Here is a 16780-nt window from a genome sequence, read left to right on the forward strand (position 1 = left end):
ATTCTGCTTTCCTATCTTGCTTGTGATAATTCTCTATCTCTTACTAGTTTTTTATTCTAACTACTTCAGATGTATCTCAGAAAATAGCATGCAGTTAGATTGTTATTAAAGATAAACTCTAAAGTTTATATCTATATTGCCGTTTTCCTGGGAGGAAACACTGTGCTTCATGTGCCTCTATATCCCCCGAAGGGTCTTTGCATCCTTCTGGACAGAAGAAAAGTCCTGTAGGATTCAGATCTGCTAATTTTGAAATAGCATCACTTAGAAATTGTCAATGTGAACAGTTGCAATTTAAAAATCTGGGGAACTCTGCCTTAGACATTACTTTCCTATCATGATGTCATTTACGCTCTTTCTCTAGCTGAAAAAGAAGGGGAAAACTATGTTTACTCATCAGGAAAACAGAGGTGCCCACAATGAAAGGGGCCCAGGGGAAAGCCTGGAAATATTATTATGCCTTCTATAAAAATCAGCCCAGGTGCTACCGGTTTTTCACAAAACAAATTCCCAGAGCCTAGACGCTACTTCTTCACCATAAAGGCCACCTTTTCAAACTTCCGCGGAGATGCCGTGAAAGCTTCTTACTATTCAAGTCTAGCCAGGAACCAGAGAACTGAACTAATTGGTTAAGTCTGCTCAAGGTGACAAGCTGCCGACCGGCAGACACAACACTTAGAAGCCAGGCTGAAAATGCTACATTCAATTTTACTTAGGATGTAAGAAAAGATCCAGAAGACGGGTCTGTTTACTGGCAGTGAAACATTATCCCCACACTATTCTCAGACCATGTGGCAGGAGGTGTGCTCTGGGAGAAAGAAGGCAGCTTGTCTCCACGGGTCTTCACATAATTATTATAGAAATATGTTTGTGGCATAATGTAAAGTTTGACACCGAGAATGGCCATATTTTTGTTACAAATATAAACTGCTATTTAAAGTCTTTTTTTCCCTAATATAAAAATAAACATAAAAAGAAAGCAAGAAACTTTTTAGCAATCTATAATACAGTACATTTTAAAATTCAGTTATCTAATGGATGGTTCAGAAGATTCAGAAGTATATTTAATTCAAGACTCTGTTTGCTGTGGGCAGTTACATATATATATTTATAGGCTTCCTTGGTGGCTCAGATGATAAAGAATCTGCCTGCAATGCAGGAGACCTCAGTTTGATCCCTCAGTCAAGAAGATTCCCTACAGAAGGAAATAGCAACCCACTCCAGTACTCTTGCCTGGGAAGTGCCATGGACAGAGGAGCCTGGCGGGCTACAGTCCATGGGGTTGCCAAAGGGTTGGACACGACTGAATGATTAACATACACACACACACACACACACACACACACACACACACATGTTATGTGTAAGTGAATGTGTGTAAGAGATTTGCAGCGTTAGAATATTTTGCAATATAATAAAAGGCGCAGAAGTGTTAATGACTTCACAAGGGCCATCTAAAGTCTTCCAGGGAAAATCTGAATTTAAAATCTTACCATGCAGACAGTGGTAATCCTTCCACTTAACTTTCTATTTTCTTTTATGCTTTCATTAGCAATCCATGTTATCACTCATTTATTTTTGGAGTTGTGTGGCCTCTAGTGGTGTCTGGGAAAAGCATACAATGAAAATATTGCCAAATTGAACACATCTATCTCCTGAGACTGAAAACTCCAAAATGCTGAGTATTATTCTAACTTAAACAGTTTGGAATATTCCAGGCCAGAATACGAGAGTGGGTAGTTGTTCCCTTCTCCAGGGGATCTTCCCAACCCAGGGATCAAACCCAGGTCTCCCACATTGCAGGCAGATTCTTTATCAGCTGAGCCACAAGGGAAGACCTTTGAGTTAATATAATGCTTTTATTTGACAGTTTTAGATTTTGGCCCCACTTTTTTCAAAGTTACTATTTCTAAACATAAATTTATAGGAAAATAATATGGAAATATTTATTGTATTCTTCATGTTGCTGTTTTTTATTTTTTCCAGAGTTCAGTATCAATATTTATACTTTATAAGAAAGTATTTCCCTAAATTAATGATATATTTTTCAAAAGGACATAATAAAATATAAAAATTTTTGTTTACGAGTGTTATAAGCTTTTTACCTTTAACTCAAAAATAAATTTAATTAATTTAATTTAAAATGTATGTTTTTCTAGAATACCTGGGTTTCTTACCTAAAATTCTGAAACACACATATCTTAATACTACATTAGGCAGAATAAATAAGCTGATGGACAGATGTCAAAATGAATGTCACTATTCTTAGTTCAATATGAAACCCTGCCATTTACATCTTGGTCCAGAGTCACTATATATTTAAAGAACTTAAATTAAAAAAGCAATTAAGATGATGAACCAATTTAATAATGTGTCCTTCAAGAAATACTGGATTAGTTAGGTCACATTTTCAAAATGTAATACTATTTCAACTTTATTGACATTTTAATCCATTGGATCTCTTCCTTATTATAATTAAAGAAAGGATAGTATTGATTAGAAAGGGACCCCAAGAAATAACAAAATTGTATAACTTGCCCTAATAGGCAATTTGCCATTGGTATCTTTCTACAGATGGTACTATATGCAGAACAGGGACCACCTCTGGGATTGTCAAAATTACCTCCGATATGGTCCTTTCACTATTTTAAAACCTTACAAATAATAAGTTTAAAAAAACTCTGAAAGAAGAAGGTAATATATTCCACAGTTAAAGTATTTTCAAATTTATTACAAAGTATTTCCTTGTTACTGGAATTCTTTACCAGACTACAGATTTTAAAGACATTTCCCAAATCACCATGTTTACTAGACAATTTCCCCCAGATTATAATGAAGGAGGTTATAACTAGAGGTTGGAAGATAAAGACAAAGCTGTGTTTAGTGAGAAATAGTGATAAGAAAATAGAAACCAGGTGTCTACTAATGCCCTTTGCAAGAGAAGATTATTCAGCAGCTTTATCACACTTACACTTTATAGGATAGCTGAAGAAAATGAAGCATACGAATATGTGAGCTATGTACCGGCAGTTATTGGTAATGGGTTTTTGATTTAGTTGCCAACTGAGAATTCAGAAACAAAATAAAACCCTTACATGGCCATCAGAAAATATGACTTTCTAACTAAGAATAATGAATATTGTCTACACAAAGATTCCCATGTTAATTCATCCACCATCTTTCAGAGCCAGAATAGCACTATTTAAGAGCATTCTGATGGGGAATTTCTAACATTGAAAAGTCACTTGTATACACACAGAAAACCAGATTATATAAAACAGAAACACCGTTCCCATGATGAAACTGACCAGGCAAAAGCGAATACACTTTGAAAGCGTAAAAATTCTCGACAGTCGCCAATCTCCCTTAATGCTACTTCCAGGGTGTTTCATGGTGGCTGAAATTCAGCTGTTTGATTAGAGTTAGCTTCTGGGTCCAAGCAACTAGTAAGAAGGATGAATTTTGAGGAAAGGTTTATGTTAGGGTATGCATTTGAGATATATTTTGGAGTCAGAGGGCATGTTTCAGCTTTATTTGATTTTATTCTTCTGTCAATCAATATTTATTGACCACATTAATGTTTTATATTCAGATATGGGTAAAATATACATAAATTCATATGATAAATACCCATATATGCACACCCAGTTTCAGTCATGTTAATGCTTTGTATTCTTTATTCACTGTGATCAAGGCATAAAAAGTTTAATTAAATAGAGACAATATGAGAACTAATTTAAAGCCTTTTTAGGAAAATGTTTAGCAGTCAGACTCCATATTTCCAGTCAAATAAAACTTAGATAAAACATAATAAATACTGATCCTTAGCTTTGTCTGTGTGTTTTAAAACTGAAAAGCAAGTTAATAATCAATTTACTAAAAATTAGATACTAGGAATATCATCCTGATTTGACTACTACTATATACCCTGTCTTAATCTTCTTTTTTTCATATTCAAAAAATGTGTAAACCATGTGATATGTATATTCACACAGGCTTTGATAAACTGAATTTATACACATATAAGCATGTATCTATATATATGTGTGTGTGTGTGTGTGTGTGTGTGTGTATACATATGTATGCTTATGTACATGGATACAAGTATCTGTTTACTACAGCAGTTGGTAAAATTTTTGAAAATATTCTGAATATCAGATAATTTTGACTTAAATTTTAAGTGCCACAGTTGTTTCCAACCAGCCACTGCACTCCTGAGAAGATATGAAACTCACAGCCTCACTCACAGACCTTTAAAAAAGAATAGCCCATCCATGTTTAGAGGTTCACATTGAATTCAATGTGAGCTCAATGGTGATTTTAATATAATAAATATATAATAAATAGTCTAGGCTAATAGCTTCTCACAGATATTTCTGTGTTTAGTAAATTAAGATAAATTCAATTAAAAGTGACTTGAAACATGTACCAAGTTGGAGGTCATGTCTCTAAGAATTTAGAGATATTTTCTCTAAAATACTATCTAATAAGAACAGTTTTCCCATGAAGAGCTCAAGTGCCACATGTTTCCTCCGAAGAAGGAAGAATAAGACAAGGAAGAGTGAAGGACAAGACCTTCATTACAGATGGCCAAATCCACCAGCTCTCCCGTGGAAAACCGTCAAAGATGAAACCTTGGTGCTTTGATACTATGCGGAGCCTTGAAGTCAATTTCTTTCCTCTCTCTTTTCTTTTCCCCCCTAGATCTTTCTTCTTTGACAAAGTTCAGCTTGACTTTCTAAATAAGATTAATGCTTACGGTCGACACAGATTATTCTGATGTCAGTCAAGGCACTGCTCTCTCCTCGGTCACTAGAACAATATTGGTGCTGGCAGGTATGAAACACGCTCCCCAACACAGGCAGACAAGTGAGTTCAGTGTGGAATCTGAATCCAAATTAGGCCCCATATTAATTGCAAATGGTAAAAATCTTTGCTTTAGTTTTCTAATTAAGATTAATGAGCGTGGTTTGAAGAGCTGATACCAAGACCCTGGCATTAACAGCAATCATTTTTCAACTGTGGCAAACACGCTTTCCTTTTGAAGTACATTCCAGTCCGAAATAAGAGTTGGCAAGAAGGTAGTGTTGAGGGAAGCAGAAGATTCAATAAGCCATATTTCTTCAGATTAAACCACAAATATATTGAATGCACAAAAACCTCAGGAAAAACTTTGTTTCAGGCAGCACATACCCGGCCAAAACCTGCTGTCCAGAGAAAGCGCTCAATTTTACGAAAAACAAGGGGCTCCATGTTCTTGAAGGAGATGCTATTGAAAGTTATAAATAACTGGTAAAAATAAATGTTTCCATTTAAAGTGCTTCTGGATATCTGTTGATTGTGAGTGAGATGATTTACACAGAGTGCACAGCTGAAGCACAGACACGCCATCTGGAATTACTAACCGAGAAACCCATAAACTCATCAATGTATTACATGACTTACCGTCAGGCCTCCGCGGAGTAGGTATCATCAGATTCTAAAGCTGCTCATTTAGACCACTTTAGAACTTGCTTAAGACAGTAAATGTTTCATTCAGAAAAAAAGCTTCCCTTTTCGGACTGTGTTGTGTATGCTCTGAAAACAAATTCTTCAGAGGGAGATGAAAGAAAATCTGGGGAAAGAACAACCAGTAAGTTTTTATCTCCCAGCTGTTTTGTCAGTTTTAGACACCCACAGAAATTATGCAGTGGATTTTGTTCCACAATCAGTAATACACGTAATGTCTGAAAATATAGACCTCTTTGGAAGGATGACTGCTTGGTGCCCTTAGGATTTTGAGGTGGCTTTTTAACTTTTTTTTTAACAATTATGTGAACACAAGAGAGCTTTTGTGTGCCAAGACTTACATGCCCTTTAAGCAAACAAAAATGGAGAATTTTAGCACATTCCACATTAATAGAAATAGAATTGAATTTGCCCAAGTTCTGTTTATGAATGGCATTATTTATACAGCTGTGAACTGTATTGAAACATGACAATGTGGGGGAAAAAATCTCCAGGCATTGAATTATCCAGCTGACTTCTGTTTTTTTAATGTATCCTCATCATAAAATCTAAAGCATCAATTTTTTAAAAAGTACCGAATGCCTTTAAAAGAAGTTTTAAAATTCTTTCTCTCCTGGTATAACTTCTTTTCAAACTGAGTTATGACCTGTTGAAATGAACTGCATGCATGGATTTATTTTATTAATATATCTTATCCATTCTTTCCAGAGAAAGAAAAGGCAACCCACTCCAGTATTCTTGCCTGGAGTCACATGGACAGAGGAGCCTGGTGGGCTGCTGTCCACGGGGTCACACAGAGTCGGACACGGCTGAGGTGCCTTGGCAAGCATGCATGCATTGGAGAAGGAAATGGCAATCCACTCCAGTGTTCTTGCCTGGAGAATCCCAGGGACGGCGGAGACTGGTCGGCTGTCATCTGTGGGGTCGCACAGAGTCGGATACTGCTGAAGCAACTTAGCAGCAGCAGCAGCATCCTTTCTTTCATTTAAGTGTTGGAAACCTGCTTGGTTTCTCTCTCTAAATGAGGGAGGAATCCCATTTCTAACTCTCTAGTCTCTCCCGGAATTGTTGGCTATAAAGAACCTATGGGTCCCTTTCTGAAAATCAGTCCCTACAGCATATCAAGATTCTTGTAGTCATTCCTTCTGAAACGGGCAAAACAAGGTGTCAGAATGTTTTATTTCTTCTTAAATGCAGAAGTAAATTCATAATTTTTGAGAAATCAGTATTAAAATGATAGGATCAAAACCAAAGTAAATATTGAGAGTGTGATCAAAATCTCCATAATCATTCCCAGTGCAAGCCTAAGTTTCATTCCTGGGAATCGTATACCAAATGTGCATGTTCGCCCCTAGAGACGGCAGTTAAGAAAGGTAAACAGGTATGCTATTCAACAGAAGAGCACATAGAAGTGAGCAGGAGCGTGGATGTTTGGGGCGACTTCGGGCGGCAGAAACGGGCTTTCACTCAGCTGTAAACTCTAAGTTCCTTGGTCTTTTTGTCTCCGCGTGTGCCTGCAAGCTAAGGCGCTTCAGTGGTGTTCCACTCCGTACAGCCCTATGCACTGTAGCCCACCAGGCTCCTCTGTCCCTGGGATTCTCCAGGCAAAAATCCTGGAGTGGGTTGCCATGCCCTCCTCCAAGGGGTCTCTCTCTATCTCCGTCACTGTCATAGTCTACAGAAGTCAAAAGAGTAGATATTCGTGAGTTTTGGAATAATACCAAGCTTTCTATGCATAAATTATTGACTTTTCATGTAGTTAGCTAATTGGCAGAACTGACCATTAACCTACTGACTTCTTATTCTTTTTTAAGTTGCCCCACCCCCAACACAGACACCTCTGTATAGGGTCTTTCTTCCATAGGCATTTACCCTTATCGACTTAGTTCCAAGATGACTGGGATTAGCTATTGTATTTTATTTCTTTATCCAAAATTTTCAAGTTTTATGACCTGTAAACCCATCATGGTAAAAGTTTTCTATTGCTATTTTGACAAATTCTCATAAACTTTTAAGCATAACACACATTTGCTATCTATGATTCCATAAATCAAACATGGGTCTTATCCTTGAGTTTTTAGTGGGACTGTATTTTCTTCCATTGACTTTAGGGAAGAATCTGTTTCCTTGTCTGCAACCTACATTCTTTGGCTGATGGTCTTCCTTCTCCATCATCAAAGCCAGAAACCTCACGTCTCTCTCTTTCTCTTTTTTTTTTTCTTCTCATCCCTTCTACTGACCATAGCCAGGAAAGATTCTCTACTCTCAGAAAGTCTGGTGAATATACTGAGCCCAACAGATAATCAAGGTAATCTCCTAATCTCAAGATTCTAAGTGTACATCACAGCTAAAAAGTTCCTTTGTCAAGTAAAGGAGCATATTCACAGACTCTGTGGATTATTCTGTAGACATCTTGGGAGGTTATCATTCTTCATACCATATCATCTGAATAATTCCCCTGAATCTCATTTGCTATGATTTACCAACAAAGGACAGACACAACAAGGACCTAAGAGAAGTAAAAGAGATTAAGAAGAGGTGGCAAGAATACACAGAAGAACTGTACAAAAAGGGTCTTAATGATCCACATAACCACAATGTTGTGGTCACTCACCTAGAGCCAGATATCCTGGAGTGTGGAGTTAAGTGAGCCTTAGGAAGCAATACTACAAACAAAGCTAGTGGATGTGATGGAATGCCAGCAAAACTACTTTAAATCCTAAAAGATGATACTATTAAAGTGCTGCACTCAATACGGCAGCAAATTTGAAAAATGCAGCAGTGGCCACAGAATGGGAAAAGATCTGTTTTCATTCCAAACCCAAAGGGCAATGCCAAATAATGTTCAAACTACTGTACTCACTTCACATGCTAGCAAGATAATGCTCAAAATCCTTCAAGCTAGGCTTCAATAGTACGTGAATTGAGAACTTCCAGGATACAAGCTGGATTTAGGAAAGGCAGAGGAACCAGAGCTCAAATTGCCAACATCTGTTGGATCATAGAAAAACCAAGGGAATTTCAGAAAAACATCTACTTCTGTTTCATTGACTATGCTAAAGCCTTTGACTGTATGAATCACAACAAACTGTGGAAAATTCTTAAAGAAAAGGGAATACCAGACCATCTTACCTGTCTTCTGATATGCTGGTCAAGAAGCAACAATTAAAGCTGGACATGGAAAAACAGACTGGTCCCAAACTGGGAAAGGAGTACGTCAAGGCTATGTGTTGTCACCCTGCTTAATTACCCTATATGCAGAGCATATCATGCAAAGTGCAATGAATCACAAGCTGAAATCAAGATTGCCAGGAGAAATATCAACAACCTCATATATGCCAATGATACCATCCTAATGACAGAGAGCAAAAAGGAACGAAAGAGTCTCTTGATGAAGGTGAAAGTAGATAGTGAAAAAGCTGGCTTAAAGCTCAACATTCATAAAACGAAGATCACGGCATGCATTCTCATCACTTCATGGCACTGAGATGCCGAAAAAATGGAAACAGTGGCAAAATTTATTTTCTTGGGCTCCAAAACCACTGTGGATGTGGACTGTAGCCATGAAATTAAGACACTTGCTCCTTGGAAGTAAAGCTATGACAAACAAAGACAGCATATTAAAAAGCAGAGACATTGCTTTGCCAACAAAGGTCCATCTAGTCAAAGCTATGGTTTTTTCCAGTGGTCATGTATGGATGTGAGAGTTGGACTATAAAGAAAGCTGAGCACCAAAGAATTGATGCTTTTGACTCAAGACTCTTAAGAGTCCCTTGGACTGCAAGGAGATCCAACCAGTCCATCCTAAAGGAGATCAGTCCTGGGTGTTCATTGGAAGGACTGATGCTGAAAATGAAACTCCAATACTTTAGTCACTTGATGGAAACAGCCAACTCACTGGATGCTGAGAAAGACTCAGCATCTGATGCTGGGGAGGACTGAGGGCAGGAGGAGAAGGGGGTGACCGAGGATGAGATGGTTGGATGGAATCACTGACTCAGTGGACATGAGTTTGAGCAAACTCCAGGAGATGGTGAAAGACAGGGAAGCCTAGATTGCTGCAGTCTATGGGGTCGCAAAGAGTCGGACATGACTTAGCAACTGAACGACAACACATCTTATCTTCATATCATTACAAAAAGTGAAGATTCAGATTTGGTATAAGAACTGGAAGATATCTGGGGGAATCAGCATATATATGGGTGCTTCCCTGGAGGCTCAGACAATAAAAAATCCACCTGCAATGCAGGAGACCTGGGTTTGATCCCTGGGTTAGGAAGATCCCCTGGGGAAGGGAATGGCAACCCACTCCAGTATTCCTGCATAGAGAATTCCATGAACAAAGGCGCCTAGCGGGCTACAGTCCATGGGATTGCAAAGAGTCGGACATGACTGAGTGACTAACACTTTCACTTCGCTTTCAGCATATATACATCTCAGTCGTGTCCAACTCTTTGTGACCCCATGGACTGTAGCACACCAGGCCTCCCTGTCCGTCACCAACTACCAGAGCTTACTCAAACTCATGTCTATTGAGTCGGAGATGCCATCCAACCATCTCAGCCTCTGTCATCCCCTTCTCCTCCTGCCTTCAATCTTTCCTCTAAAACTCATTAAATTTAAAGGACAGAGAAAATCATTGTTCTGATCTGCCAACATAAATTTTTTTTTATCTTCAAAACCTCCACTCTCTTAGTTTAGCTATGTGTTTCCAATCAGCAGTTCAATTGTGTATGAATACAAAATGCTGTTCCCGTTCCTGCAGTTATTCGGGTAAATGGGGAATAAAGTAATAGCCATACTATCCTGTTTTTTAATGCCACGTCTCTTTTACTTTATGTTTTGCCCTGATATTTAAATTTTTATTTTCTGATAGCTTCCTAGAACTTTAGGTCAGCTTATTTTCTCTAATCTCCAAACTGTGTTCTCCAAGGAACCGTTCCTTCATCTAACTTTGTGCTCCCAACATTAATATTTGAATATTGTCCTCCAGGCAATATCTGGGTGTACCCTCCACTCCATACGGCACACACTATTACAACCTCCCGCTTTATAGTTGTCTCCTAAGTTAGTGTCCCCAAAAGGAAACAGATGCCATTTTCACATGAGGATACTTTGAAGAGAGTTTAATACAGGGATTATTTACACAATTTCAGAACACCACAAGTAACAGTGAGATAACGAGAGGCTAGTAAAAGCAGGTTGTTAGAAGTCCTAGAAAGCCCAAAGGAACAAGCGAGGGAAATGGTTACCAGAGTCCATAAGATGAAGGTCAGCAGAGAAGGTTGCTATTGGAAGAACAGAGAACTTGTGAGGGATGTAGAAAACCCCAGGTAAGTCTGCAACGAGAAAGTCAGGAGAAGATTCAGCCTTCCCATAGTCTGCACCCTACTGGAATACAAAAGGCCTACCGTTGTGGTCCACTTGGATGGGACACTTGCTTTGAGAGCAGAGTGAGAAGGCGTGGACAGCAAACTGGGAGGGACAAACGGAAACCATCTAACAATCCCCCCCTCACCTGGACTAACCACATAACATGTAGTGACCTACTTGTCTCAATGCATGTCTCCTTTAATTGTATGCTTCCATTGACAACGTGGTAGGCTAAAGACTAAAGGCACTCCAGTCTATGAATCAGGAGCAACATATTCATAAATTTTTCTAATGTTTATACATAAGATTTAAAGGTTATGTCTATTTATTTAGATCTAAGTCTTATGAGAATTCCCATCATACAATTTTGATGGAGTTGATTTTCTCATGTAAAACTGAAAGAGTAAAATAACAGCGAAAATCAGGAACTGTGTGTGATAAAAGACACTCTTGTCTTGCCATCAATATGGAAACAAATTTAACTTAAAAATAATTAAATTCCAAAAACATGAAGAGAAGATATATATTACTGTATTGATTTTTTCTATTAGTCATAGACATTGATTTCCTGTTTACTAATGCAGATGTATTTTCTTATTTCACCAAACTCATACATCACACGGGCTTCCCCAACAGCTCAGCTGGTAAAGAACACACCTGCAATGCAGGAGACCCCAGGTTGATTCCTGGGTGGGAAAGAGCCACTGGAGAAGGGACAGGATACCCACTCCAGTATTCTTGGGCTTCCCTTGTGGCCCATCTGGTAAATAATCCACCTGCAACGTGGGAGAGCTGGGTTCAATCCCTAGGTTGGGAAGATCCCCTGGAGAAGGGAAAGGCTACCCACTCCAGTATTCTGGCCTGGAGAATTACATGGACTGTCTAGTCCCTGGGTTGCAAAGAGTTGGACATGACGGAGCAACTTTCACTTTCATGTGTCACATACCGTAATCTATGTTGTCTAATTCATGAAATACATTGTCTTCTTATATTAAGCAAAGCTCTGGGATCTACTCCTCTAACTGGTCTTACCACTCCCATCTTTTCCCATCCTACTCACTCTAAGGTCTGATTTAAAGCTCCAAACATGGCCCCATCTCTGCTGAAAAACACTTTTGATTAGTTGCAGGCTGCCTCCTGAGTTAAGAACATCCCTTCTAGAAACATTCAGGATTCACAGCCCTAACTTCTCTTTCCAGACCAATCCCACACTATCTTCTTATATAAAGGCATCCTAGCCTATAGGGCACACTCAGGAAAATTAGAAAAAGATACCATCTCTGGGAAGATAAAAGCCTGAAGGTACAAGTGTAGGCAGAGGGCATGACTGCCTTTGCAAGAAGAAAGACGCCCCTGCCTTCAGATGAGCACGGCGTCCACACCAGGGCACACGGCTCCTCTGGAAGACTTGCCAGGCCATCACAAGGTTCACAACCACACACTCGACATCCCCGCGTGTGCACACTGTGTGTCCCTGTTAAAACGGGTCATCTGCTCTTCTCCACAGTAACCGCTATGAATGGCTACGCTGGTGCCCTATCCACATTCCTCCTTTCAATTTCCATATTTTGAAGCCCTTCTTAAACTTTCCTAACTTTTACCTCATTCAGGTATGCACTCAACTTCTATTTTGCGTGTGCCTACATAGCACGTCTTATGACTGGTTTTGGAGGTGCACGAAATTGCATATTTCTGATTCATGGAAATGTCTTCTCAGCCCCACAACTCATTATGATTATTCCTTATGATTCCTCATGATTATTTCCCTAAGCAGCTCACTGCCTAACACACACAATACTTGACCTGCACTTGCCTTTGGGAAACTGCCTTTGCTGCTGTCTCTAGCAGTGTTTTGATAAACAGACCTTTTCCTTGCCGTGGGCTTCCCCAGTGGCTCAGATGCTAAAGCATCTGCCTACAAGGTGGGAGACCCGGGTTCGATCCCTGGGTCGGGAAGATCCCCTGGAGAAGGAAATGGCTACCCATTCCAGTACTCTTGCCTGGAAAATCTCATGGATGGAGGAGCCTGGTAAGCTATAGCCCATGGGGTTGCAAAGAGTGGGACAGGACTGAGCAACTTCACTTTCACTTTCTTTCCTTGCCGTTAAACTTGATACCACAGATTTAAAAATCAAGGTAACCAGAACAGTGCCTAGCTCTGTAACTTGAAGAAAAGACTTACTCTCAGTTGAATTATTCATCACCTATCCTGTAACCGGAACTGCCACATTCTGATGGTAACTCAGCCCTTGTTTAATAGGTCAGTAGCGCTGAGCCTTTTCTGTTCCATTGCGCTTTGAGTTACTTAAAGATTACACCCTTTCACTAGAATTCTCAACCAGCATTTAGTGGCATCTTTCAGACATGTGGCACTTGTCCAGCTGGAGACAGAATGGCAGAATTATATGGCTCTCTGAATTTTTTCTTTCCTTTTTTTGGGGGGGGCGGGCAGCTTTTCACCTAATGATGAAGACTATTTTTTACACACTGTAGCTTTTTTCTTCTGCTAAATTCCCCATCAACACATGGCCCAGACAGATACAGCTGTCAACATCTTCACCTTCCTCTTTTTATTTATCTTGACAGATCCCTTGGTGCAGTATTAATTTTATCCACTTCACCATGGAGGTGATTGTCCCAACTCATTTTTATGTGCTTCTGTACGTAGACGCTCCATTTAATACCAAATATGACTGGTCTGTGGAAATGGAAGCTATTCCCATAATGAACATAAAACTGGCCTATCTCGCAGTACCTATTTAAGTATTTTAAAATAAAATATTTTTTATATTTAACTAAAATACCCAGGAATTCCTAGATAAAAGCATTTAACTGTACCAGTCCAACTGTTAAGTAACTCTACTCTCCATAATTGGTACAATAAAGACAGAAACCGTATTGGAAACGATTGAATAGGAAATAAGAAATGAAGACACAAATCATATTAATTGTATCAGTTATTTTGATAAGCTTTCCTATAAAAAAGAAGGAAAACATTGAGTTAGTATGAGACATAGGTGTGAGATTTTTAAAATGACTTAATGGGAACCAGCAAACTATGTTTTATGCTGATGAAGATTATTAATAATAATGTGGATAAAGGTAGAACAGATTTTGCCAAAAATAACGTGATAAAATTCAAAGAACAATTGTCTGTCCTTACGTTATCTGACCTACCAGGGCATTCCGTAGGTTTGACCACACCTTCCTGCCTAAAGCACTTCCCTCTTCTGATATTTCTGATACCACATGCTACATGTCTTCTATTTCAATCATTGTAACATTTCTGTCTTCTTTGTTTACTATAATATAATCTTGTGCAATAGGACTTCCTGTAGATATTCAGATGATAAATCAGTAAATCTGGCAATTGCACAATTCTAGTAAGATTCTAAACGATGCTGATGCCATAGGTCTATGGAACATAGTTTGAGTAACTGTGACTTACAGAATCTTTAAATGCTAGGGTGTTCCAGGGCCTAAGTCTGGTATATTCCTGTCTTTTCACCCCTAGAGATTTTCACATAGTCCACTGGCTTTAAATAGGATATATCTCCAGTACAGTTATCTATTAGGAAATCCTGACTTAAAAAGACCAATTTGATATTTTTGCCTGTCCAATTTCAAACCTGTGGTTATAACATCCAAATTGGTTTCTCTTCTAGTCTTTTCCCATCTTAGTAGGTGATACTACCATCTATCCATTGCTCAGGCCAAGTGTCTAAGGGACATTTCTTTCTTTAAACATTTTTCTTAGCCAATCAGCCCACCAGTACTTCCCCAGTCCCACTGATACTCACTTCTTTGTATCCTCACCTCTAACTCCACCTCTAACTCCTAGTCACCACGATGTCACCCAGACTTCTGCCAGAAACTCACCCTCTGTTATGGTCTTTATACAAATTCAATTTTTCCATTAAGACCCAGAGTCAATCTTTATAAAAGTAAACTAAACCATGAAAATTCACTGTTCTTCCAGGAGCCATGCTTTGAGTAGCAAAGCCTGCTGCCTGCATCTCCAGACTCCTTTTGTAGCAGTTCCTTCTCCCAACTACGTTCACAATGACGCTGACCCCCGATTCCCTTCCTCACATATACTCTGCCAGTCTCTTACCCACCTCAGGGCCTTTGCATTTATGGCTGAGAGTCACTACCCTACCCTCCATCCTAGGGTGTTCCTCCTTCAGTTCTTAACATACATAATTCCTTTTTTATCCTTTTACATTCATCTTTGATGTCTTTATAGAAACTGTTTCAGGCAACTGGATTGAAAAAAGCCGTCCACCTCCACCTTTACCCTAGTCAGTCTCTAATCCCTAATACACTATGCTATTTTCTTTGTAACACTTACCATGATATAAATGACCATATATACATATTTATGTGTGTAATGTGTGGTTCCACGTGATTGTATGTGGCCTCTACGAGGACAGGGATCCTGACTGCCAATGTGTCTCCACTGCGTAAATCTAAGTAACTGAAAAAGTATCCATGATACTGTAGCGTAATCAAGAATCCCTGTGTAGCGTTTGAATAGAACCAAATGCCGTCTTCACAGTTCAGTGCACCTATATGCTTTGGTGTGCAATAACTATTCCCACTTAATCCTTTGCAAACTAGAAAACTGGGTAACTGAAATGCCCATCTAATTTGTTTTTTACAATGATGACAAACTTCTTTAACTTAATTTTAGAGCTTGCTCTCAAGCGGTTCCCTCAAATTGCTTAGACTATTCACTCGAAGCCTAGGTTCTCCACAGGTAAAAAAGCTAAGCCCTTTAACTCTTATCCTAAAGCTACTTTCCACAAGTGTCTTATTCGGTCCACTGGCACGTTACTCTCTATCCTTCTGGGAGCCTTAGTAAGCTTTTGAAATTGCAGGGAACTTCACAAACCAGTCATGGCTCCAGTCTTGGGGGTTTCCTTAGGTTCTGATCAAGATCGATTCAAATGCAACATTTCATTGCTTCCTTCTTTCACTTACCCAATCACTCTTTCATGAAATTTTTAATGGGCACCTACTATACGTCAGACCCTCTGGTATGTGCCAAAGGTAGAAGAAGGGCTGGAAAACTGACAGATGGTTGCTATTCTTAAGGAGTGTACAGTGGGAGACAGATATTAAAGACATAACTACTCAAATGATTTTTGAGTAAAAATCATGTGGAATCTGCATGTGCAAGAAACTTTGATTTAATCTGAGATCCTGAGAAAATCAAACTATTAAGAATGTAAAAGTGGTGTCTAAAAAACAAAACCAACCAAACAGAAAAAGCAGTGTCTATATATAGAAGAATACATCCAATTTGTATTCAATATATATTATAAGTATGTATATTACATATGCTGCTGCTGCTGCTAAGTCGCTTCAGTCGTGTCCGACTCTGTATGACCCCATGGACGGCAGCCCACCAGGCTCCCCTGTCCCTGGGATTCTCCAGGCAAGAACACTGGAGTGGGTTGCCATTTCCTTCTCCAATGCATGAAAGTGAAGTCGCTCAGTCGTGTCCGACTCTTAGTGACCCCATGGACTGCAGCCCACCAGGCTCCTCCGTCCATGGGATTTTCCAGGCAAGAGTACTGGAGTGGGGTGCCATAGCCTTCTCCATATTACACATACAATATATATTTTGTGCAAAGAGAGGAAGTATGTAACCATAAGCAGATGTGGATAAAGATTAAGGGGACAAAAAGAACAAAGACGAGAGTTCTAGTGCTAAAGATATCACAAAATGAGTTCTCCATCAATAATTTCCTTAGTCCATCTGCAAATTCATTATCAATCAGATCAACTGAACAATAATCCCTCATTAGGAATCTAAAGCAATTTTCTTCCTAGTGTCTGTTCTCATTCTTTTTCTTGCAGAAATACCTTAGAGGAGAAGAGAATCCTAATTCTC

At 39.1% G+C, this 16780-nt stretch overlaps 1 long non-coding RNA gene across 1 annotated transcript; it reads right to left on the reverse strand.

The window, feature by feature from the left end:
* Positions 1-7028: 7028 nt before the first annotated feature.
* Positions 7029-16414, reverse strand: LOC122439485. The gene is made up of 3 exons (XR_006268876.1): positions 16404-16414; positions 14086-14093; positions 7029-7155 (listed from the first exon to the last, which is right to left on the reverse strand). It is a non-coding gene; the product is annotated as an uncharacterized LOC122439485 (long non-coding RNA).
* Positions 16415-16780: the final 366 nt, after the last annotated feature.

Source organism: Cervus canadensis, chromosome 4, assembly GCF_019320065.1.
Source record: "Cervus canadensis isolate Bull #8, Minnesota chromosome 4, ASM1932006v1, whole genome shotgun sequence".
Taxonomy (NCBI): domain Eukaryota; kingdom Metazoa; phylum Chordata; class Mammalia; order Artiodactyla; family Cervidae; genus Cervus; species Cervus canadensis.